The sequence below is a fragment of the Schistocerca americana genome, chromosome 10 (genome assembly GCF_021461395.2).
Source record: "Schistocerca americana isolate TAMUIC-IGC-003095 chromosome 10, iqSchAmer2.1, whole genome shotgun sequence".
NCBI lineage: Eukaryota > Metazoa > Arthropoda > Insecta > Orthoptera > Acrididae > Schistocerca > Schistocerca americana.
The window spans coordinates 61,750,721-61,776,867 of record NC_060128.1 but is presented as its reverse complement, the minus strand read 5'-3'; the positions used below and the strand labels follow the sequence as shown (position 1 = coordinate 61,776,867).

At 44.9% G+C, this 26,147-nt stretch overlaps 1 non-coding gene across 1 annotated transcript; it reads left to right on the top strand.

Annotated features, from left to right (window-relative positions):
- The first annotated feature begins 4,068 nt into the window (after window positions 1–4,068).
- On the top strand, window positions 4,069–4,143 carry Trnas-cga. The gene has a single exon. It is a non-coding gene; the product is annotated as a tRNA-Ser (tRNA).
- The last annotated feature ends 22,004 nt before the right edge of the window (window positions 4,144–26,147 follow it).

Genomic DNA, 26,147 nt, shown 5'->3' with positions numbered 1-26,147 from the left:
TAATTTTTCCTGCATTTCAACTTTAGAAGACTCTATTTTATCACTTAATTCTCGACTGGTTTCATTAAGATATTCCTGCAACCTGTCTGTTGATTTTATTAGCTCCCCTTTAAGTCTAGCAGTAGATTCCTCGTTAGACTGTTTTAATCTAGCCATAGATTCTTCGTTAGACTGTTTTAGTTCCTGTTTCAATCTAGCAGTAGATTCCTCGTTAGCCTGTTTTAATTCCTCTTTTAATCTAGCAGTAGATTCTTCGTTAGATTGTTTCAATTTAGCGATCGCCCTAAAAAGGGATCTCATGCTCCTATCGGACATAGATTGCTCTTCGTCTGACATTTCACTTCCCGACATTATTGTAAGATATTAACTATTTACGCACGCAGACTTGTAATCAACAATCCTATAAAAGCACACTTCCTATGTACAACACTCCACTTCCAACTTGAAACAAACTCACCGGACACTAATATTGTAATTTGTAGTTCTCGATGATCAGTGTGCTGCTATGGGCTGCAGATGTAACAGCCGTCGATGCAGCCGCTGAGATGCTGCGACACCGCTTCCGCAACCGGCCGGACGCTGAGTCGAACACCAGAAACGTCGCTGGCTGCAACCACGCCCGGCACCGCCGTAGACAGGCGAAGCCCTCAGCAACACCTCTAATACCAGCCGGAGGAACGCCCCGCAGCTGACGTACTGGGCCTATTAGTTTAGGGAGAAAAAAGGTTGTCGGGGTTTGCAGCGTTCAGCTGCTGCCCAACAGACGCGCCTTCTCGTGGAACAACTGCGTGACCGTACTGCTTGGCTGCACTCCGTCAGATGCCCACACCCGCGAAGTCGCCGCTGGCTGGTGAAGGCTCCACGAAAACTCGCGTTGACTTCGGAAGGACTCTTGATGTTTCGTTTCGTACCTGTGTGCCTTAGTTGCACACAAGTCCTGTTTCTAAGGTCGCCACGGTGCGGTGTAACGACGCCTTAGGTTTTCGTTTGATATATGACCATGTGCAGACTTCGTCACCTACGTCAGTTACAACCCACTTCAAAAATGATTCATATTCTTTTTAAATTGTCATAGAATGGTTCTTGAACGAAACTGTAAAACATCAGTTGAGTCGTGTGCAGAAAATTACATCACTTGGGCCAATTGGTTTTCGTAACTTTTTCCCAATTTAAATTTCGTTTGTTTCTCCTCAGAAAATTATATCGACACACGTTATCTTGATCTAATCGATATCAGAATCACACATTAAATAAACTTTTTAGATTCAAAGTTTCGGCCAACGCTGTCTGAATCAATAATCTTGTCAAATATATTATTAATCTGTTCACATAACTCTTCATAAATAAATCTTCAAGACACGTGTTTCAACTTTAGTAGCATACACTATTTTATTAGCTTCCTACACATACAGATGTGAACTTGAGCGTTGACAGACAGTGACTAACATTTCAATAAGATTAAGCTCGTCATTGTTGTACAAAAAGAGTATAAAAATTCATTTTTAATTTTTAGAAACACGACGCAACAACTCGGTTCCAGGATCTTCTGTTGCTCCTTGGCTGTCGACCCGCGACGTATAGCGGCCAGCAATTTCCTCTCTGGTCGCGGCAACGAAGATGCTGTCCCCGTTCGTTGCGCCGATCTCTCCGTACATGAAACACATAAAAAAATACAAAACTTTTAGATAATTCACATCTATTATAAATAATAAGAAAACACATAAGCAAAACTAAATTAAACTTATAGTCACCTGCAAACTGGGCTGACTTTGGTGGATGGGTAACGCTTAATTTCGTCCCACTACACATCGTAACCGTAGGCCCACATTTCATCACCAGTTATGATTCTCTTAAGGAACATCTCATTTGCGCCATCCAAAACCTCTTCACAGATTGCATGGCGAAGGTCTTTCTGGTCTTGAATCGTAAGCTGTGCGACGAAATTGGTGGCAACACGATGCATTCCAGGATGCTGTTTCACGATTTCATGACATGACCCAACTGAAACGGCAACGGCCTTGCCGCAGTGGATACACCGGTTCCCGTCAGATCACCGAAGTTAAGCGCTGTCGGGCGTGGTCCGCACTTCCACGGGTGTCCACCCAGCCGCCACGCGGCGTTGCCATTTTTCAGGGTGCACTCAGCCTCGTGATGCCAATTGAGGAGCTACTCGACCGAATAGTAGCGGCTCCGGTCACAGAAAACCATCATAACGACCGGTAGAGCGGTGTGCTGACCGCACGCCCCTCCTATCCGCATCCCCCACTGAGGATGACGCGGCGGTCAGATGGTACCGGTAGGCCACTCGTGGCCTGACGACAGAGTGAGCCAACTGAAATGTTACATTGTTCTGAAATCTCTAGGACAGTGTCTTCGGTTGACTCGCACAATTTCGTTTACGTTCCTGACTTGAGTATCGTCGCTAGGCGTAGAAGGGCGTCCTGATCGAGGGTCATCTTTAACTTCCGTACGGCATTTTTTAAACAGTATGAACCGTTCGTAACACCGTCTATGGTTAAAGCAAACATCGTTGTAGTCGAAATTAGAATTATATTAATACTTACAGGTGCTGACAGGCGTTGATATAAGGGAGAACCGATAGAGGTACTCAAAGTACCCTCCGCCACACACCGTCAGGTGGCTTGCGGAGTATGGATGTAGATGTAGATGTTGATACATGTCAACGGGGACAGGTGAAAATGTGTGCCCCGACCGGGACTCGAACCCGGGATCTCCCGCTTACATGCCAGATGCTCTATCCATCTGAGCCACCGAGGGCACAGAGGGTAGTGCGACTGCAGGTACTATCTCACGCACGCCTCCCGCGAGACCCACATTCTCACCTTGCATGTCCACACACTACACTCGTAGTGTCCCACCCCAACGCACTCAATACTCGTCGAAGACATTCTTACCAAGTCCCGTAAGAGTTCGAGCAATATGTGTGCATCAGCACACAAGAAGAAGATCATGGCCGGTATTGCCACAACTATATACTTCTGTCTGTTCTTTCGGACATGACTGCACGGAGGTATCACGCATTCCTCTCAAACTATCTGCTTGATGCGCTGGAAGATGTTGCACTTCATGTTCGGCAAAGATATGTTGCGAACATGATGGTACACCTCCACACTCTGGAATTAATGAGGGACAGTATTTGGACACAACATTTCCATGGAAATGGCTCGGACGTGGAGGTCCAGAACAGACACCATATCCGTAAGAACAGACACCATATCCATATATCATTGTAGTCTTCATGCATCATCTAGTGTGTCTATGTAAAAATTTTCTTGAGTTTCTCGCAAAATTTAACGCAGACGCATTGCTCCTCTAACACTGCCATCTCGAAATTCGTAATCTGTGCTACACAACGTTCTACTCAACACAGTACTGAGTAATAAATAACAGACATACAACAATGAAACTTCAGACAGTTACATATTAAAGACAGGCGGGTGGAGGGATACCAACTCCATTTCGCTGCAACACACCATGGGCGCGAGGTTACCAATGTTCCGGAATTTTTTGAACAGACCTCGTATTTATTGCAATCTTGTAGAAGCCCATCCCTTCCTTCCCCCTTTTCTGTCCATCACCTCCTGCCTACCCCACGTCCTTCGTCACGTCTCTCAGGTCGAAGTCCCTCACCCACTACTCCCTATCGATTTCATCCACTCCTTCGTCTATCTCCCCCTCCTCTCTTTCACTGTTCAGCTGCTCCGCTCTGCTATCTGTGTCCACCTCCTCCTCTTTCCTTTCTCTATCTTCTCCTCTCCCTGTCCGTCTGCTTCTGTTCCTTTGCTCTGTCCATCTCCTCCTTTGCCTTATCGGTGTTCATCTGCTCCTCGTACTCCCCCAACCCACGCCCAACTTCTCTCTCCACGTCACCACCCGCACTGTAATAGAAGGCTGATGCTTCCAGAATGAGATTTTCACTCTGCAGTGGAGTGTGCGCTGATATGAAACTGAGCTACCGATGCACGACTAACGCCCCGTCCTCACAGCTTTAATTGCAGAACTAGCACTCCTGAAAGAAAGGATATTGCGGAGACGGGGCGTGAGTCGTGCTTGGATAGCTCAGTTGGTAGAGCACTTGCCCGCGAAAGGCAAAGGTCCCGAGTTCGAGTCTCGGTCTGGCACACAGTTTTAATCTGCCAGGAAGTTTCATATCAGTGCACACTCCGCTGCAGAGTGAAAATCCCATTCTGGAAACATCCCCCATTCTGTGACTGAGCCATGTCTCCGCAATTTCCTTTCTTTCAGGAGTGCTAGTTCTGCAAGGTTCGCAGGAGAGCTTCTGAAAAGTTTCGAAGGTAGGAGACGAGGTACTGGCGCAATTAAAGCTGTGAGGACGGGGCGTGACTCGTGCTTGCGTAGCTCAGTTGGTAGAGCACTTGCCCGCGAAAAGCAAAGGTCACGAGTTCGAGGCTCGGTCCGACACACAGTTTTAATCTGCCAGGAAGTTTCGGAAAGCTGATGGTTGTTGCCCCCACAGTATGGTCGTAAATAATATGTGTAATCAAATATAGTTGAGGTCGTTCCAGGGGTTTGGAATGAGCTTTGTATCAAATGGCTCTGGGCACTATGCGACTTAACTTCTGAGGTCATCAGTCGCCTAGCTTTGTATCCCTGGCTTTGTCTGCGTACATACATTTCAAATATATTTTATCGAGATAAATTCGTAGAATACTTCAGCTGTGTTACGTATAGATGTAGTACCAGGACTGACCGAGAAGCGTGCACGAGTTGCCTAATGGTTAAGGCTCCCGCTGGCGATAAGCGGGAACTCTGTGTACAAGTTTCGGTCCGGTACAAATAGGTACCAAACCAAGTTATTCGCATTCAGCGAATTTATTTCTACGTAATTTCTGAGTAATTTCTATCGTCACCGATGTCTGCTCCTCCAGGCATGGAATTAAATATATGTTACATGAATTTAACATATTTCACACGTATTTGTACCCGTATTACAACTGTAGCTCTAGAATTTTAATTTTCACTCAGCTTAATGGCGTTGTACCTCCTAAGTCATGTGTGGTACAATGAAATACTTTTGTTGTTACATCCAATGGTATATGTGACTACTGTCTTGGAAATGTGCCGCGATTGTCGTTAGTAGCAAAGAAGTAATAAATTTATACCTCGTGTTTGATGGGGATGTTTTACTGCACGAACAGCGAAAATGTTAAGCGATGAACGTTTTTCCTTTCACAATTTTGTGAGGCATGTCAACGAGAAAAAGTTTCGTCAACTTTGAAATTATGTTTAATGTTTGTTACAAGTCACAAAGTGCTCTCATTCCCAAAAACTGGATAAATAAAGTCTGAGTATTCTTCCGTCGTGGACTACACTTCTTTCTCACTCACAGACCTACCCCTTTGATCGGCAGGTATATATAAGGTAGCCTGTGGGTTCTCAGGGTATAAGCTACCTCCATTCCAGACTTTTTGATGTGTGTATTATGAATGCAAAAGTTAACTGGTGGATATGCATATGAGCTATTCTTATGCTAAAGCGGTTAGATGCAGTGAATGGTTTTGTATCACTTCGGTGCTGAGAGTTCCGAAACCAGTACAGAAAATTCGAATAGAGGTCAATATAAACATTATTTGCGCCCTTTTTATTGCTAATGAAAACCGCACATTGCATCTTTTACCACCATACCAGCGAGACTTAAGGTCGTGGTCCACATTGCTGTACACACCGGTACCGCTAACACCCAGTAGCACGTCCTCTTGCATTGATGTATACCTCTATTCGTCGTGGCATACTATCCGCAAATTCATCAAGGCACTGTTGGTCCAGATTGCCCCACTCCTCAACGGCGATTCGGCGCAGATCCCTCAGAGTGGATGAAGGGTCACGTCGTCGATAAACAGCCCTTTTCAATCTGTCCCAGGCATATTCGATAGCGTTCCTGGTGACCACTCTAGTCGAGCGATGTCGTTATCCTGAAGGAAGTCATTCACAAGATGTTCACGATGGGGGCGCGAATTGACGTCAACGAAGACGAATGCCTCGCCAATATGCTGCCGATATGATTGCACCATCGGTCGGAGGATGGCATTCACGTATCGTACAGTGCCTTCCAGGACCACCAGCGGCGTGCATCAGCCCCACATAATGTCGCCGAAACCAGCAGGGAACCTCCACCTTGCTGCACTCGCTGGACAGTGTCTCTAAGGCGTTCAGGCTGACCGGGTGGCCTCCAAACACTTCTTCCACGATTGTCTGGTTGAAGGCATATGCGACACTCATCGATGAAGAGAACGAGATGCCAGTCCTGAGCGGTCCATTCGGCATGTTGTTGGGTCCATCTGTACCGCGCTGCATGGTTCAAAAATGGTTCAAATGGCTCTGAGCACTGTGGGACTTAACATCTGAGGTCATCAGTCCCCTAGAACTTAGAACTACTTAAACCTAACTAAACTATGGACATGACATCCATGACAGAGGCAGGATTCGAACCTGTGACCGTAGCGGTCGCATGGTTGCAGACTGTAGCGCCTAGAACCGCTCGGCCACCCGGGCCGGCGCCCTGTATGGTGTCGTGGTTGCAAAGATGGACCTCGCCATGGACGCCGGGAGTGAAGTTGCTCATCATGCAGCCTACTGCACTCAGTTTGGGCAGTAACACGACTTCCTGTGGCCGCACGAAAAGCATTATTCAACATGGTGGCGTTGCTGTCAGGCCATAATCCGCAGGTAGCGGTCATCCACTGCAGTAGTATAGCCCTTGGGCGGCCTAACGAGACATATCATCGACAGTTCCTGTCTCTCTGTATCTCCTCCATGTCCGAACAACATCGCTTTGGTTGACTGCGAGACGCCTGGACACTTCCCTCGTCGAGAGCCCTTCCTCGCACAATGTAACAATGTGGACGCGATCGAACTGCGGTATTGACCGTCTAGGCATGGTTGAACTAGAGACAACACGAGCCGTGTACCTCCTTCCTGGAGGAATGACTGGAACTGATCGGCTGTCGGACCCCCTCCGTCTAACAGGCGCTGCTCATGCGTGGTTGTTTACATTGGGCGGGTTTAGTGACACCTCCGAACAACCAAAGGGACTGTGTCTGTGATGCAATATCCACAGTGAACGTCTATCTTCAGGATTTCTGGGAACTGAGGTGATGCAAAACTTTTTGATATGTGTATAAACTGTCCAGTAACATTAATGTGATCGCATGTCGAAAGGACCGGTGCGAGACATGCAGGAAGAGAGTCAGCGAGATTCTGGAAGGTGCCCACAGGGATGTGCAGCCAGACCGAGGGCAGTACCGCGGCCAGCTACCTTAGGTTTCTCGGTAGAGGATCCATTAAGTGTGCAGCCCGACTGAGGTGTGGCACAAATTCTCGATCGGTTTAAATCCGGGAGACTTTGGTGGCAGTGCGGTAGACTCCTCGTGGTGCTGTTGGAACCACGCACCTACACTGCAAGCTGTGTAACACGTTGCATTGTCCTGCTGGTAGAGGCCATCGAGCCGAGCAGAATTGTCTTGATCCATTGTGCCTTCTGGGATGACGAGATCACACTGGGAATACCACGAAAACATACCTCACACCATAATGCTCCCTCCTCCAGCCTAGCGAGGTGGCGCAGTGGCTAGCACACTGGAATCGCATTCGGGAGGACGACGGTTCAATCCCGAGTCCGGCCATCCTGATTTAGGTTTTCCATGATTTCCCTACACCACTCCAGGCAAACGCCGGGATGGTTCCTTAGAAAAGACACGGCCGGCTTCCTTCCCCATCCTTCCCTAATCCGATGAGACCGATGTCCTCGCAATTTGGTCTCTTCCCCCAAACAACCCAACAACAACCCCTCCTCTAGCCTGACCCATCTCATAATTGCTGCAGGATGTTTGTATTCAGACACTTCACGTCATACATGCCAACAGCCATCTGTCCGATGGTACACAAAGCGTGGTTCATCTGAAAAGACCAGCAGTGGACGTGCAGTTGGGTACCGATGTGCCAAATCGAGCATTCGTCGCCTATGAACAGCAGTGAGCGTACATGCATCAACCAAGAGCCTACTGCGGAGGCCAACATGCAGCAACATACGCTGAACGGTCATTGAGAGGACACTGTTGGTAGCTTCTTACTTCATCTGGGCAATCATTTGCTGAACAGTTGCATGTCTGTTCGCCAGTACACATCTCCACTGCCATTGTTCACCCCTGCAGTCTATGGACCGTGGTGCAACAGAGTTGCCTCGCAGCGGGTTTTGGATAGGTTCATTTTCATATGCTCAGTAACCATGGTGGCAGCCGGACAATTTACCAACTTAGCCGTTTCGGGAATACTTCCACCCTTGGCGCGAAAGCCAGTGACCATGCCCTTTTGGACGTCAGATAAAGTGTTCCGTTTCGGCACTGCGAGAATGACTGCACTGCTTTCCGCGTCCCCCTGACACGCTTTATGTACCCTTGTGACCTTCTCGTATAAAAATATAAAATATTGATGTGTAACCGTACATGAAGATGAAATGGGAGATATGATACTGCGTGAAGACTTTGACAGAGCACTGAAAGAACTGAGTCGAAACGAGGCCCCCGGAGTAAACAACATTCCATTAGAACTACTGACAGCCTTGAGAGAGCCAGTCCTGACAAAACTCTACCATCTGGGAGCAAGATGTATGAGACAGGCAAAATACCCTCATGCTTCAAGAAGAATATAATAATTCCAATCCCAAAGAAACTCGGTATTGACAGATGTGAAAATTACCGAACTATCAGTTTAATAAGTGACAGCTGCAAAATACTAACGCGAATTCTTTATAGACGAATGGAAAAACTGGTAGAATCCGACCTCGGGGAAGATCAGTTTGGATTCCGTAGAAATATTGGCACACGTGAGGCAATACTGAACCTACGACTTTCTTAGAAGAAAGATTAAGGAAAGGCAAACCTACATTTCTAGCACTTGTAGACTTAGAGAAAGCTTTTGACAATGTTGATTGGAATACTCTCTTTCAAATTCTGAAGGTGGCAGGGGTAAAATACAGCGACCGAAAGGCTATTTACAATTTGTACAGAAACCAGTTGGCAGTTATAAGAGTCGAGGGGTATGAAAGGGAAGCAGTGGTTGGGAACGGAGTGAGACAGGGTTGTAGCCTCTCCCCGATGTTATTCAATCTTTATATTGAACAAGCGGTAAAGGAAACAAAAGAAAAGTTCGGAGTAGGTATTAAAATCCATGGAGAAGAAATAAAAACTTTGAGGTTCGCCGATGACATGGTAGGTCTGTCAGAGACAGCAAAGGACTTGGAAGAGCAGTTGAACGGAATAGACAGTGTCTTGAAAGGAGGGTATAAGATGAACATCAACAAAAGCAAAACGAAGATCATGGAATGTAGTCGAATTAAGTGGGCTGATACTGGGGGAATGAGATTAGGAAATGAGACACTTAAAGTAGTAAAGGAGTTTTGCTATTTGGGGAGCAAAATAACTGATGATGGTCGATGTAGAGCGGATATAAAATGTAGACTGGCAATAGCAAGGAAAGCGTTTCTGAAGAAGAGAAATTTGTTAACGATGAGTATAGATTTAAGTGTCAGGAAGTCGTTTCTGAAAGTATTTGTATGGAGTGTAGCCATGTATGGAAGTGAAACATGGACGATAAGTAGTTTGGACAAGAAGTCAACAGAAGCTTTCGAAATGTGGTGCTACAGAAGAATGCTGAAGATTAGATGGGTAGATCACGTAACTAAGAGGAAGTATTGAATAGAATTGGTGAGAAGAGGAGCTTGTGGCACAACTTGACTAGAAGGAGGGATCGGTTGGTAGGACATGTTCTGAGACATCAAGGGATCACCAATTTAGTATTGGAGGGCAGTGCGGAGGATAAAAATCGTAGAGGGAGACCAAGAGATGAATACACTAAGCAGATTCAGAAGGATGTAGTTTGCAGTAGGTACTGCTAGATGAAGAAGCTTGCACAGGGTAGAGTAGCATGGAGAAATGCATCAAACCAGTCTCAGGACTGAAGACCACATCAACAACAACCTTCCCGAGCAGAAATTAAAAAATAAAATTAATTAAATTTGGATAATTAAATTCTGACGTATGAAAACTGATAAATCTTAATTCGCGAAAAACTGATAAATTCTGACGTAAGCAGCGCTACGCCATGGCCCCGTGACATCAATCTGGACCTCTCGGTGAGACTGAAAAATTCTTACCTCGTGATGGTGTCGCCAGATAACGCTGTCTATATACCTGCTCGTAAATGGCACAGCTTATTGCAATACTGGCCTATCTGCCAATACTGGATGACATTTGTCTGAGATCTGAATTACGAGAAAAACTGACTTTACTCAGTGACGCAGCTGCACAGCTGGTCGTCTGATTACTAAAGAGCACGTGACTATGATCTGTCAAATATTCTGCAATATTTTATTTTAGATAAATGACTGGATCGGGACTGGCAATGACTTAAGGGGAAATGTTATAGTCTTAGGTGGAGATTTCAATTTACCAGATATAGACTGGGACACTCGGACGTTTAGGACGGGTGGTAGGGACAGAGCATCGAGTGACATTATACTGAGTGCACTATTCGAAAATTACCTCGAGCAATTAAACAGAGAACCGACTCGTGGAGATAACATCTTGGGCCTACTGATAACAAACAGACCCGAACTTTTCGACTCTGTATGTGCAGAACAGGGAATCAGTGATCATAAGGCCGTTGCAGCATCCCCGAATATGGAAGTTAATAGGAATATAAAAAAAGGGAGGAAGTTTTATCTGTTTAGCAAGAGTAATAGAAGGCAGATTTCAGACTACCTAACAGATCAAAACGAAAATTTCTGTTCCGACACTGACAATGTTGAGTGTTTATGGAAAAAGATCAAGGCAATCGTAAAATGCGTTTTAGACAGGTACGTGCCGAGTAAAACTGTGAGGGACGAGAAAAACCCACCGTGGTTCAACAACAAAGTTAGGAAGCTACTGCGAAAGCAAAGAGAGCTTCACTCCAAGTTTAAACGCAGCCAAAACCTCTCAGACAAACAGAAGCTAAACGATGTCAAAGTTAGCGTAACGAGGGCATGCGTGAAGCGTTCAGTGATTTCGAAAGTAAAATTCTATGTACCGACTTGACAGAAAATCCTAGGAAGTTCTGGTCTTACGTTAAATCAGTAAGTGGCTCGAAACAGCATATCCAGACACTCCGGGATGATGATGGCATTGAAACAGAGGATGACACGCGTAAAGCTGAAATACTAAACACCTTTTTCCAAAGCTGTTTCACAGAGGAAGTCCGCACTGCAGTTCCTTCTCTAAATCCTCGCACAAACGAAAAAATGGCTGACATTGAAATAAATGTCCAAGGAATAGAAAAACAACTGGAATCACTAAACAGAGGAAAGTCCACTGGACCTGACGGGATACCAATTCGATTCTACACAGAGTACGCGAAAGAACTTGCCCCCCTCCTAACAGGCGTGTACCGCAAGTTTCGAGAGGAACGGAAGGTTCCAAATGATTGGAAAAGAGCACAGGTAGTCCCAGTCTTCAAGAAGGGTCGTCGAGCAGATGCGGAAAACTATAGACCTATATCTCTGACGTCGACCTGTTGTAGAATTTTAGAACATGTTTTTTGCTCGAGTATCAAGTCGTTTTTGGAAACCCAGAATCTACTATGTAGGAATCAACATGGATTCCGGAAACAGCGATCGTGTGAGACCCAACTCGCTTTATTTGTTCATGAGACCCAGAAAATATTAGATACAGGCTCCCAGGTAGATGCTATTTTTCTTGACTTCCGGAAGGCGTTCGATACAGTTCCGCACTGTCGCCTGATAAACAAAGTAAGAGCCTACGGAATATCAGACCAGCTGTGTGGCTGGATTGAAGAGTTTTTAGCAAACAGAACACAGCATGTTGTTATCAATGGAGAGACGTCTACAGACGTTAAAGTAACCTCTGGCGTGCCACAGGGGAGTGTTATGGGACCATTGCTTTTCACAATATGTATAAATGACCTAGTAGATAGTGTCGGAAGTCCGATGCGGCTTTTCGCGGATGATGCTGTAGTATACAGAAAAGTTGCAGCATTAGAAAATTGTAGCGAAATGCGGGAAGATCTGCAGCGGATAGGCACTTGGTGCAGGGAGTGGCAACTGACCCTTAACATAGACAAATGTAATGTATTGCGAATACATAGAAAGAAGGATCCTTTATTGTATGATTATATGATAGCGGAACAAACACTGGTAGCAGTTACTTCTGTAAAATATCTGGGAGTATGCGTGCGGAACGATTTGAAGTGGAATGATCATATAAAATTAATTGTTAGCAAGGCGGGTACCAGGTTGAGATTCATTGGGAGAGTCCTTAGAAAATGTAGTCCATCAACAAAGGAGGTGGCTTACAAAACACTCGTTCGACCTATACTTGAGTATTGCTCATCAGTGTGGGATCCGTACCAGATCGGGTTGACGGAGGAGATAGAGAGGATCCAAAGAAGAGCGGCGCGTTTCGTCACAGGGTTATTTGGTAACCGTGATAGCGTTACGGAGATGTTTAACAAACTCGAGTGGCAGACTCTGCAAGAGAGGCGCTCTGCATCGCGGTGTAGCTTGCTCGCCAGGTTCCGAGAGGGTGCGTTTCTGGATGAGGTATCGAATATATTGCTTCCCCCCACTTATACCTACCGAGGAGATCACGAATGTAAAATTAGAGAGATTAGACTGCGCACGGAGGCTTTCAGACAGTCGTTCTCCCGCGAACCATACGCGACTGGAACAGGAAAGGGAGGTAATGACAGTGGTACGTAAAGTGTCCTCCGCCACACACCGTTGGGTGGCTTGCGGAGTATAAACGTAGATGTAGATGTAGAAATTATGCTTTTCTAGTTGACTGGTAAAAACAATTATAATCTGGAATTTTTTTACGTTATTGATAAAGATCTACAATGTATTACATGCGAAAATTGAATATATTACAAACCTAGGTCGACTGGTGCTGACGAATCACAAAAAGCCGGTCGGTGTGGCCGTGCGGTTCTAAGCGCTTCAGTTTGGAACCGCGTGACCGCTACGGTCGCAGGTTCGAATCCTGCCTCGGGCATGGATGTGTGTGATGTCCTTAGGTTGGTTAGGTTTAAGTAGTTCTAAGTTCTAGGGGACTGATGACCTCAGAAGTTAAGTCCCATAGTGCTCAGAGCCATTTGAACCATTTTTTTGAATCACAAATGAAAAGATTCAAACAAATACATATTAACATCGCAGGCAAGTGACTTAACTACGCGCATGCCAATGAAAATAATAAAATTTACCATACAATAGATGGTTGACTTACTTGCACTGTTGATTTTTCATTATATTAACAATTATTCAATTGTTCATCATCATCTATTCCATGCTATCATTTAGCTCTGTGACTGATGACAATTATTATTCAGTTCCATCTAATAAAATTTTACAATTTGTTCTGCACTGCGACTATAAACTGCGCTGTACCAGCGGCAGTCTAAAACTACACTGTCGCAGCGAGCGACTGCAACTGCGGGAGAGACTGCTCTCACCCGCGAGTCTATTGCAGCTCTCCTTTAGCAGGGGCAAAGATATTTTATGTCTCAGGCAGCACCTGTGAATTATCGTTCAGGCAAGTGATCAATACATCGAGATTGCATTTGCTCCAGCAGGGTGGTGAACCCCTTACACCCTCCACTGTGACTACCGCCACTTAACGTCTGTGAGCAGCTATTCCAAGTTCGCGTGTGATCACATTAGTGTGGGTGGATCACGTATGTAAGATAAACTTGTAGTGTCGGTCACATTGCATGAATATTTAGGGGTGGCGTGAAGTCGAAATAATTATGTGTGTGAAATCTCATGGGACTTAAGTGATAAGGTCATCAGTCCTTAAGCTTACACACTACTTAACTTAAATTATCCTAAGGCAAACACCCATGCCCGAGGGAGGAGTCGAACCTCCGCCGGGACCAGCCGCGCAGTCCATGCCTGCAGCGTCCCAGACCGCTCCGCTAATCCCGCGCGGCTCGAAATAATTCAGACGATTCTTATTCTTCTTCCTTGTCTCCTTCCACTATTTGTGTACGGGTTCAGCATGGCTATACGAGTTTTGGCAATTCTGGTGGCGGTTGAATTCCTTCCCTGACACTCTCCCCCCCCCCCCTTCCCGGACAGAATTTGTTTGCCCGTTTGCCCCGTCTGTCTGCGTCTAGACTTATCCCCATGTTCAAGCGTGAAAACTTTTCTAAATGTTTGCGTAGCATGGATCTCATGCGGGACGTGGGTAGCAGCCTGGCATTCAACGAGTCGAATGTGGAAAACAGCCTAAAATCGTATGCAGGCGGTCCGGCAAACTGGCCCTTGTCGATAACCTCCGAGGCGGATTCTGTTCGGGGGAGGTTCGTCTTCCCGAATACCGGACGCGTCACGTTAAGCGCACTACGCTCTCTGGACAGGTGGCAGCAGTGCAGATGCAGATATCAAGAACTACTTGTATGGAAAAGTGGAATAGACTCGATGAAGAGAGGATCTGTCACCCCAACACACGTCTTGCTAACATGGCGTAATATTGCCTTTGGTAGGTGAGGAATAGAATCCACGAGTTTCTTCGGGTACGCCACACCCAGCTGAAGCTTCTAATCAACGATTACGTCCCGTACGCCTTCAAAACTGCGGGGATGTCGAAACGTGTTTGTATTTATTGAAACTTGTTTTTGTAACTGTCTGGTTGGTATCTGAGAAATGTACAAGACTTATTTTGATATCAAAATGTGAAAGTCTCAGTGCAGGGCAACAGAACTGTGTTAAATTTAAATCTGAATAAAAGCATATGGAGCTGACGCTAAACGATGTGAAATTCAGACAAGCCGGTACATCAACTCACCTGCGAGAAACCAATCCGTTTTCAATGAAATTTATATATACCATCTTACGGCAAAACAAATGACTCACAAGGGGAGGCCGCCAATTGTGAAATTCGGATTCGATTCATACTGCGCATAATAAAAGCTCATGGCCAGAGGTGTAATCTGGCAAAGCACCAAGATGCACTTCTCAGCCGTTGTCGAGAAAATCGACAGTTAAAAGAAACCGTTGCGGTGAAATACTCTCTACGATTGATAATTCTCTACAGCGTCGTGACGCAGCGGTAAGCGCTCGGGTTCGTAATCCGAAGATCGTCGGATCGAATCTCCCGCCATGCAACCTTTTTTTTTTGTATTTGTTTTTTGTAATTCAAATGTGTGTATACACACACACACACACACACACACACACACATATAATTCCCGGCAATCAGTTGCAACAATTATGCATATAATAAGTTGTTGAAAGTCGTTTGTCGTGGAAAAACTGGCGACTTCGAACATCATTATGTTTTCCGCAAACAAAGTTGTATTTCACAAATGTTATTAATTGTCTTCATAACGTTAACCACGTATAGTTAACGGAAGACGTAGAAACGATATTCCGAAACGAATACGTATAGCGTAAGTCAAACGTTCGAATTAGAATAGAAACCCCACGAACACAAATTTGCTGTGGCAGGTATGAAATATAAACTCCGTTACTCGCTCGTTACACTTGAAGGACAGATGTTGAATGGGCCGAAACGAGCCGCCGCATAACAGCGTAGTTGACTGCTAACTTCGAAAGAAGGTAGATGCGGTCCCTAGCGCAAGTTATAACATCGTCGAAAATCAGTGCGGACGGGAGAGCTTTGGTACACCCTGTTAAACAAACGGAAAAATGGAGGCGGTACGATTGGAGAGCGATCCGCCTTCACCAACATGCATAAGCAATTCATTAATAGTTTATATATATATATATATATATATATATATATATATTTATTTATTTATTTATTTGAATTACAAAAAACTAATAATTTAAAAAAATGCATGGTGCGAGATTCGATCCGGCGCCCTTCGAATTACGAACCCGAACGCTTACCGCTGCGCCACGACGATGTAGAATATTATTAATCTTAGAGAGTATTTCACCGCAACGGTTTATTTTAACTGCCGATTTTCTCGACAACGGCTGAGAAGTGCATCTTGGTGCTTTGCCACATTACACCTCTGGCCATGAGCTTTTATTATGCGCAGTATGAATCGAATCTGAATTTCACAATTGGCGGCCTCCCCTTGCCAGATTAAAATATTGGCCCTGAATATTGCTAATTTCTATCTTTAGTCTTGCAAACAATGCCTGTATCAGAACTGTTATTCTAATTACACAGCAAATGAACATAAAATTCAACGCATCCGACTTTCCGGTAAAAACTACGTGAAAATTCACAAGATAGCGGTTTACTGAAATCTTGTACTGGTATTTGTGCCGTGGCGGTGGTATTCCCGGTCGATTCTCGATCGTTGGGCCTCCGAGTGGTGTTTGTTTCTCCGTTGCGGGGCGCCTGCTGGTGGCGTGTGCGCGGCCAGTGAAGTTCGGGCGCGAGCATTGCCTTTTGCGTGGGACGGTGGGTCCCCTGCCCTGCCCTGCTCTGTCTGACTGCGCCTTGCTGAGGCCAGGGTGGCGATGCTCCCGCCGGACCATGTTTCCCGCTGCGAGTTCCCTAGACCGCGCCTTCCCAGGACCTTGTGCCTGTGCCGCTCCCGGATGTAGTTTACAGACAGGGGAGTACCTTCCCGTCCCCGTAAGTTTGATGCTGTTTGTGTGTTTCAGCGTGCTATGGCTAAGAAGATTATCTTCGTTGTTATGATTGTGTCAGAAAGGTGGGCAAATAGGTAAAGAAAAAAGTCCCGGCCGCTACAAAAATTTTAATTCATTTCTTCAGCTTCCAACGTTATCGTAGATAAGTTAGAGATTTAAATGTCTCACGGAAAATTTAATTTAAGATCTTCTGTTCGAGTTAGTAGAAGGTCGACAGCAGCAGAGGTAGCCGGAAACAGTTACGCTGCATATGGAGATAATGCCACTGAACAGAGCAGAGAAACAAAATGGCTTTTTCGTTCTGAGGAAGATCGTTTAGACATTAATGATTCTCCACGTTCAGGAAGACCTCTGGGGTGTGAAGAAGTTCATTTAAACGCATTAACCCACAATAATCCAAGCCACCATATTCGGGAACTGGCAAATGTGATGAACTGTGATCATTCCACAAACGTACGACGTTTGCATGCAGTGGGGAAGGTTCAAAAATCGGGAGTGTGAGTACCGCACGCTCTAAGCCAAAATCCCCATGGATGACCATACCTTCATCTCTGTTTGCTCGTCACCAGTTGGCTCGTCAACAACACCGACCATTACTATCCTGTGTGGTTACTGCTTACAAGAAACGGTGTGTTTATGCTAACATAAGGAAAAGAAAGAAATGGTTGAGCTCAAACAAAGCAAACGCACACAGCCAAAAAAATGTTATGCATGTGATAGAGCAGCTGCAGTGTCGTGTACTGACATTTATTGTCAAAAACTGAGATGTCTCCCACAGGCGCAGTCAGAGAACAAGGACCAGGAAGACTGCGTGAAGTTGTATTATTCCGCGATAACGCATATCCGCATTCCACTAGACGGACAAAAAAAAGAAAAAAAACACTATGCATCAGCTGGATTGAGAACTCATCACGCATCCACCTTGTTCAGCTCATCTTGCACCCTCAGATTTTCACCTTTCCCGCTCTCTATCGAATGACATCCAGGGAACTTCTTTTCCCGATTAAAATGCTCTCCGAACGTGGCTGGACGGGTTGTTCGCCTCATAAACCACATGATCTCCAGATACGCGCAATCTAAAAACTACCCTAGCGTTGGCAGACTCTGTTAAATACGGAAGGAGAATATATTATTGATGACTTAAGTCTCCGTTATGTGCATCTCTTCTTTTCTGTTAAGCTTATGGAAAACGCTACTGCATTATGCACAAACCAAATATAAAAAACCTATTAGGCAAATAATCAGGTTTCCATAAAAATCGCAGAACAACGTATGCCTTAATAAAGGAAATAAGTGAGCTGAAACTTGCCATGGATGCACAACAGGTGACTGGCATCTGCTTCTTACACTTCATCGAAGCCTTTCACACTGTCGACTTCGACATTTTACTTGCCAAACTCAACAGCCTAAATTTCTCGGCAAGTGCAGTGGAATAGTTTCGCTCATACGTGACGTCTCTCCAGCAATGCGTCATGTCTGGCACCATAAAGTCACAATGGAGGAAGTATCAGGGTCTCCCAGGGTTCAATGTTAGGTACTATACTGTTTTCATAGTGTGTCAACGATGTGTCATCAGTTTTGTCCCACTGTAAACATCACATGATGCTGATGACCTGCAGTTGTATCTACCCATAAGCCTGAAGACAGCTATCCAGTCTGAGTGCTGCCCTGTGTGGTTTACCAAAGTGGGCACACGGTATAGGGTTAAAGCTCAATCCATTCAGAACCCAAGCGGTACTTGTTCGTCATTCTAGGCTCATGTCGGGAATCTCTACAGTATTCTACCTTAAACGGGACAAATATCAATATTTGTTGCTCATCAAAGAGTCTAGGAGTGATAAAAGACTCCTCCCGAACAGGCCATGAAGGCACAACGGTACCGACCGGCCGCCGTGTCATCCTCAGACCATAGGTGCCACTGGATGCGGGTATGGAGTAACAGGTGAAAATCTAAGCCGGACAGAGCACGTAACTGTCATATGCAACAAGGCGTCAGCATCTCCGTATGCCCTACAAAAATATGAAAGTTCTTCCCTCTTGTCGTGATGAAGAAACTTACACATACACTTATACTTCTAACTTTGCTATGTTCATCCTCTTAGCAGGAGGTCTTTAGGACGACGGCCGATTACTATCGTGACAAAAAGTAATAAAAACACCTACAGCTGTCCTTATGATATTAAATTATTTTGTCACTACCAGTTCCAATGTAGCGTTGAAACTAGAAGCGACAAAATAAATTAAAATATAAGGACAGCTGTAGGTGTTTTTATTATGTTTTGTCACTTATTGTTGTGTACATAGTTCCGCATAGTCAGTGCGTACACAACTTTCCCACTGGAGCGCGCCCCGCTAAGCACAACAGCGCAGGCGCAGCGCTCGTCTGTCTCCGCACTACGAGATGGCGCTGCCTTAGAGACGGACCAAATTCTGCTTCCGCCGATCCGCGTATTAATATGTAACGCAGCCAATGAGATTGCTGCTAAAATAGAACCTCTTCTCCTCGTGGATCACACTCGTGCAGTGATACATGAACGTGCGAGGTATTATAACAAGTGTACAGACCTCCGATTGGTCAGTCTGCATTTGTCTGTACCAGACTGTACGAGTTCTACATTTGTCTGTACCAGTCTATAGTCAAGTTTCAGTCTGCGCCTAATAAGATTACCATATTCCTGTACATAGCCATGAAGATAAATGTATAGAGACTTTTGTCAAGTATCAGAGATATATGTGAGAATAAGATTAACGTACCAATACCAAAGGAACTTCTGATTGTCAACTGTTAAATAGCATCCAGAACCAAGTTAAGTAATTTTTATGCTGGTTATTATTTTAATAAATGTGTGTGAAAATTAATCAAGTTCTGTTTAAAGTCGGTCACCGTCAATCGGCTACTCTAAGCGTGCAAGTGGCATTTCTATCGTCTGACCTAACGGCAGAAGATAAACACGCCATGATAAGACCATGAGACATATTGCTGACACTCGCCTACTTCGTTAGAGCGACAAGTCAAATAAGCTGATGGTGTGTGTACTGAAGGTCTTACAGTACACACACCACACTTATACTTCTAGTTATTGATTACAGCGAAATTACCTTGGAAAGCCTGTTCCATGACAGCGTTCGGCGCCTGGAACTGGTTATGAATGGCTGTGTTGGTTATACCTGTGATGTTCCTGTCTTTGATCACATCCCACCATCATAACCACATCTACCCCCACAGGGTGCAGGCAAGCGCAGAGGTTTCTGTACCCTCTGTCTTCCCTGCTGTTTTATCAACGAACATTGTCCCTGAAATCTCTCTTTGACCTCAACGCTCTTGTGTGAACAGCATGGCAGAAACGCCCGATTCCCTCAGAGCAAACTCATTTCTGTCCCACTCTAGCGTTCAGCCACTTTTTTGAAGTCCTTCTCAGCAGCAGGAACGGGACCCTGGAATAACCTCCTGCATAATATTAGAGAACTGAATATCATCTCAAGCTTCAGAAGACAGTTAATGACGTATCTACTGAAGCAACAGTAATGACTACTACTGTCTCTGTACGCACTCGTCACCCCTATACATCCTTTTTCCAGCCAGATCTTTCTTCCGTAACTGGTGCAGACTCCTTAAATTTCTTTCCCGAAGAATTTGCTGTATCAGAAAACATCTACTTTTTACACCTATAAATACTTTTTTTATCTGCCACTAACCTTATTGTTGTTATTGTCATTATCATTATTATTATTATTATTTTCATTATTAGTGGCAGCAGCAGTAGTACTGACAGCATTAAATTTATTAGCTCGTAGTATTATCTACTGATATTATCTGGATTCGTGATTTCCTGTCAGGAAGGTCACAGTTCGTAGCAATAGACGGCAAATCGTAGAGTAAAACTGAAGTGATATTAGGTGTTCCCCAGGGAAGCGTCCTGGGACCTCTGCTGTTCCTGATCTATATAAATGACCTGGGTGACAATCTGAGCAGCTCTTAGGTTGTTCGCAGATGATGCTGTAATTTACCGTCTAGTAAGGTCATCCGAAGACCAGTATCAGTTGCAAAGCGATTTAGAAAAGATTGCTGTACGGTGTGGCAGGTGGCAGTTGACGCTAAATAACGAAAAGTGTGAGGTGATCCACACGAGTTCCAAAAGAAATCCGTTGGAATTCGATTACTCGATAAATAGTACAATTTTCGAGACTGTCAATTCAACTAAGTACCTGGGTGTTAAAATTACGAACAACTTCAGTTGGAAAGCCCACATAGATAATATTGTGGGGAAGGCGAGCCAAAGGTTGCGTTTCATTGGCAGGACACTTAGAAGATGCAACAAGTCCACTAAAGAGACAGCTTACACTACACTCGTTCGTCCTCTGTTTGAATATTGCTGCGCGGTGTGGGATCCTTACTAGGTGGGAATGACGGAGGACATCGAAAGGGTGCAAAAAAGGGCAGCTCGTTTTGTATTATCACGAAATAGGGGAGAGAGTGTGGCAGATGTGATACGCGAGTTGGGATGGAAGTCATTAAAGCAAAGACGTTTTTCGTCGCGGCGAGATCTATTTACGAAATTTCAGTCACCAACTTTCTCTTCCGAATGCGAAAATATTTTGTTGAGCCCAGCCTACATAGGTAGGAATGATCATCAAAATAAAATAAGAGAAATCAGAGCTCGAACAGAAAGGTTTAGGTGTTCGTTTTTCCCGCGCGCTGTTCGGGAGTGGAATGGCAGAGAGATTGTATGATTGTGGTTCGACGAACCATCTGCCAAGCACTTAAATGTGAATTGCAGAGTAGTAATGCAGATGTAGATAGACACAAAAAATCGTTTAGTACTATTTATCATAGTGCAGTTGCTATTTCTTAGTAAACTACGATGTACTGCATGCGATTTAAGAGAGGGTCTAATGGTCCTAATCAGCTAGCATTAGATTAATAAATAAATAAAATATTGCGTTCCAAATGTAGAGGAACAGAACATTATGCACTTGGTGAACATGTTTTCACTTACCAGCGTATTTACAGACAAAATTTTTCGCTTAGCGATTAGTGATGTATGACAGAGCACAGCTCTATTCTATTAATAAACAGGGTAAAAGATCGTACGCTCAGAGTAACAAACCGATATCGCTGACGCCCATGTATTGCTGCATCCTAGAACGTACTTTAAGCTCGAACATCGTGGATGTCTCTACAGGAAAAGAGTAAAGTCTCTCCAAAAATCGACACGGATTCAGTAGCGCCCATTTACCCACACCGTATACCTTGCATCAAGCAGATGGGCAGGTAGATAAACCCGCGCGGGGTAACCGCGCGGTCTTGGGCGTCTTGATACGGTCCTCACAGCTCCCCCCGTCGGAGGTTCGAGTCCTGCCTCGGGCATGGGTGTGTGTGTCATCCTTAGCGTAAGTTAGTTCAAATTAGATTAAGTAGTGTGCAAGCTTAGGGACCGATGACCTCAGTAGTTTGGTCCCATAAGACCTTACCACAAATTTCCACTACAGGTAGTTAAACTGACCCAGTCTTTGAATACTTGTGTACGCCACTGGACTCTTTAGCAAAATATTAGCTGATAAGCAAGATGAAAACTCAGGGTGCGTTTTCACAGGCATGTGTTTGTCAGCAATTTTTTTTTGCTTATAGAGACCTGTACGTGCTGGGCCATGAACAGAAGTGAAAGCAACAGTGGGTGCGCTTCAAGAAAGCGTAAAACATAATCTGTTAAATTTCACAAAACGCCCAAACGACTTATCAGATGGTGGAGGCAGCAGTCTCTGGGTGCCCATTAACCGTGTTGTTTGCCTAGAGGCACGCGCAGGATCTGGAGTGTTGCGAGGAAATTGAGAGGGATTTAGTTAGTATTTACACTTAGTGTGCTGAGTATTCTTATCACTGGAATAACCAATGGCAGCTTTTGTATGAGAGCACAAGAGCACGTGAACACCCTAACTTTTGACAACTTGCGGATTTTTTGGTTATTTTTCTTTGAATGTTGTGAAAGGTAATGTAAATGCTGCAATCTGAAATACACGGCGCTAAAGCTACAGCCATATGCTAGGTAGCCACTCCAGACTTCGTGAAACTTGGCATCAGAACGTGGACGTTTTAAGGAGCTTTTGCGCATGCGCGACTGGCGTGACGTGATTACCTTGCATACTGATTTGATAAAGTATGTGCACAGTTGACGGTGTGCACAGCTAGCCCTTACCACTGAACTAAAAGTTTACGTAATGCCACCAGGTGGTAGCACACAGCAGCAGACGTTTATCCCTGTTCACTTGGCATAAATCCCGCTAGCGGGTACCGCACTCTTCAGATGTGCCAATTCGCTCACTATACAGGGTGTCACAAAAAAACGTACTGCCAAACTTTCAGGAAACATTCCTCACACACAAAGAAAGAAAATATGTTAAGTGGACATGTGTGCGGAAACGCTTAATTTCCATGTTAGAGCTCATTTTAGTTTCTTCCACCTACGCTCAATGGAGCACGTTATCATGATTTCATAGGGGATACTCTACCTGTGCTGCTAGGACATGTGCCTTTACAAGTACGACACAACATGTGGTACATGCACGATGGAGCTCCTGCACATTTCAGTCGAAGTGTTCGTACGCTTCTCAACAACAGATTCGGTGACCGATGGATTGGTAGAGGCGGACCAATTCCATGGCCTCCACGCTCTCCTGACCTCAGCCCTCTTGACTTTCATTTATGGGGGCATTTGAAAGCTCTTGTCTACGCAACGCCGGTACGGAATGTAGAGACTCTTCGTGCTCGTATTGTGGACGGCTGTGATACAATACGCGATTCTCCAGGGCTGCATCAGCGTATCAGGGATTCCATGCGACGGAGGGTGGATGCATGTATCCTCGCTAACGGAGGACATTTTGAACATTTCGTGTAACAAACTGTTTGAAGTCACGCTGGTACGTTCTGTTGCTGTGTGTTTCCATTCCATGATTAATGTGATTTGAAGAGAAGTAATAAAATGAGCTCTAACATGGGAAGTAAGCGTTTCCGGACACATGTACACATAACATATTTTCTTTCTTTGTGTGTGAGGAATGTTTCCTGAAAGTTTGGCCATACCTTTTTGTAACACCCTGTATAGTTAAATTAGATCGGATCTCAGTATGTTATATGGGGTGTTCGAAAAGTCTCTCCGCAGTGCCGTATGATTGTTCGCCTGCCTGGGTTACTTACTCTCCCAACATTCCACTGTTTCATTTATCTCAGCCAGCGTCGGTAGTTTCGGTGGTGTGTGTCGTTACGTCTTGACGTGAACGTCTTATTGTTGTGTTGCCAGAAGAGCCAACACCGTGTTACGAATGGAGGCCGAAATGCACGCGTTTTAGCTCACGCAGGCTGGCGTGAGGAGGGAAGGACTATACTGACGTGAGGTCTGGAACATGACAAGGAATTAGAATTCAGAAAGCGGACGTAATTAGTTTGACACTTAACTTTAATCCATTAATGATGAACGTCGCTCTTGACGGTACATGATTCACAATATTATGTGTTCACATAGTACTTGTAGTAACTGAATATGGCGCCTTGCTAGGTCGTAGCAAATGACGTAGCTGAAGGCTATGCTAAACTGTCGTCTCTGCTAATAAGAGCGTAAGTAGTCAGTGAACCCTCGCTAGCAAAGTCGGCTGTCCAATTGGGGCGAGTGCTAGGGAGTCTCTAGACTAGACCTGCCGTGTGGCGGCGCTCGGTCTGCAATCACTGATAGTGGCGACACGCGGGTCCGACGTATACTAACGGACCGCGGCCGATTTAAAGGCTACCACCTAGCAAGTGTGGTGTCTGGCGGTGACACCACACTTAGTTCTTTTGTTTCGTTTTTGTCACTGTTAAAATGCTAACCATAGAAGAACGTGTGTTTTTAGCCGAACAAGTGTTCAAAGCTCGCGGTAAATACACAGTTTCAGTTCGTCAGACAATTAATTCAGTTTTCCCGGAGACAACACTCCCACATCGCGATACTGTGCGAGATTTGATTAACATATTTCGAAGTACGGGTTCAGTGACAGATGCACCGAGAAGTAGTCCTCCTAGCGTTTTGTCTGAGGATAAACTACTCCATATTTCCGATAAAATGTCCACGAGTCCGAACAAGTGAGTAAGAAAACTCGCCCAGGAAATCGTGTTTAGTGTCGGAACGGCCCCCACACCATGAAGAACCACTTCATTCTGTGAAAATAGGAGTCTGGATTGCAATTTCTAGATGTCGGATTGTGGGTCCCATATTTTTCAACGAAACAATAAACGCACAACGATAATGCAGTGATATTCTGTACCCATTCATAGGAGAACTTGTGTTAAGTGAAATACTGAACGGTTATTTTCAACAAGATAGCGCAAGCGCGCATACAGCTCGCGTTTCAATGTCACTGCGCCGGCCGGAGTGGCCGTGCGGTTCTAGGCGCTACAGTCTGGAGCCGAGCGACCGCTACGGTCGCAGGTTCGAATCCTGCCTCGGACATGGATGTGTTTGATGTCCTTAGGTTAGTTAGGTTCTAAGTTCTAGGCGACTGATGACCTCAGAACTTAAGTCGCATACTGCTCAGAACCATTTGAACCATATGTACTTTCAAGGCGAAAAAAATGCCTGTCTGCAAATTGACGCGTTTTTATTTAGAAACAAAAATTGCTCAGAGCCATTCAATGTCACTGCTTGCTGATGTTTTTGGTGATCGCATGATTTCACAGGGACTTTGGCCTCCACGATCGCTTGACCTAAACCCCCTGACTTTTTCTTCTGGTGTGCAGCGAAAGCAGCTGTCTGTAAAAACCGTCCCAAATCCATCGATGAACTGAAAACTGCAATATCCACTTTCACTGCTTCTGCTACAGAGGAAATGTTATAGCTTGTGTTTGGAAACATGATTAGACGAGTTGAATTGTGTATTCAACAACAGGGGGGGGGGGGGGGTGACTCTATCAACATTTAATGTGAAAATTTGGAAGTAAAAATGAGTATTCAATACATTAATAACTTTTATTCCACTGAGTTTCATTTCGGTATATTCACTGCGGCATACCGCACGCGCGGCTAACAATCATATGGCACTGCGGAGAGACTTTTTGATCACCCCGTAGTTATATTGGCAACAAAACCTTTTTTATGGGTTTCTGAATGAAATGCTGTATAGTAAGTTTTGAATTTTATCATACTGTAATCCATTTGAGGAGCTGAGAACTATAAAACACATCACCATCATTTCTGAGATTGTGGCACTTATTCATGCTTCTGACATCTGTTGATCTTATGACGGTTCAGGTTTATTTGTGCTGTAGGCCCACTGTATATAGAGCGTGACAATTATTGAACTACATGAAAAAAAGTCGTTATAACTCCTGAACGGCTTGCGTTAGGACGTTCAAACTGCACGGTTGGTTGCGGAGCATGATGTGAATCAGTATGCGCTGTATGGGTTGGTTTGGCTACGAGGCCCACTTTCATTTGAATGTGTTCGTCAATAAGAAAAA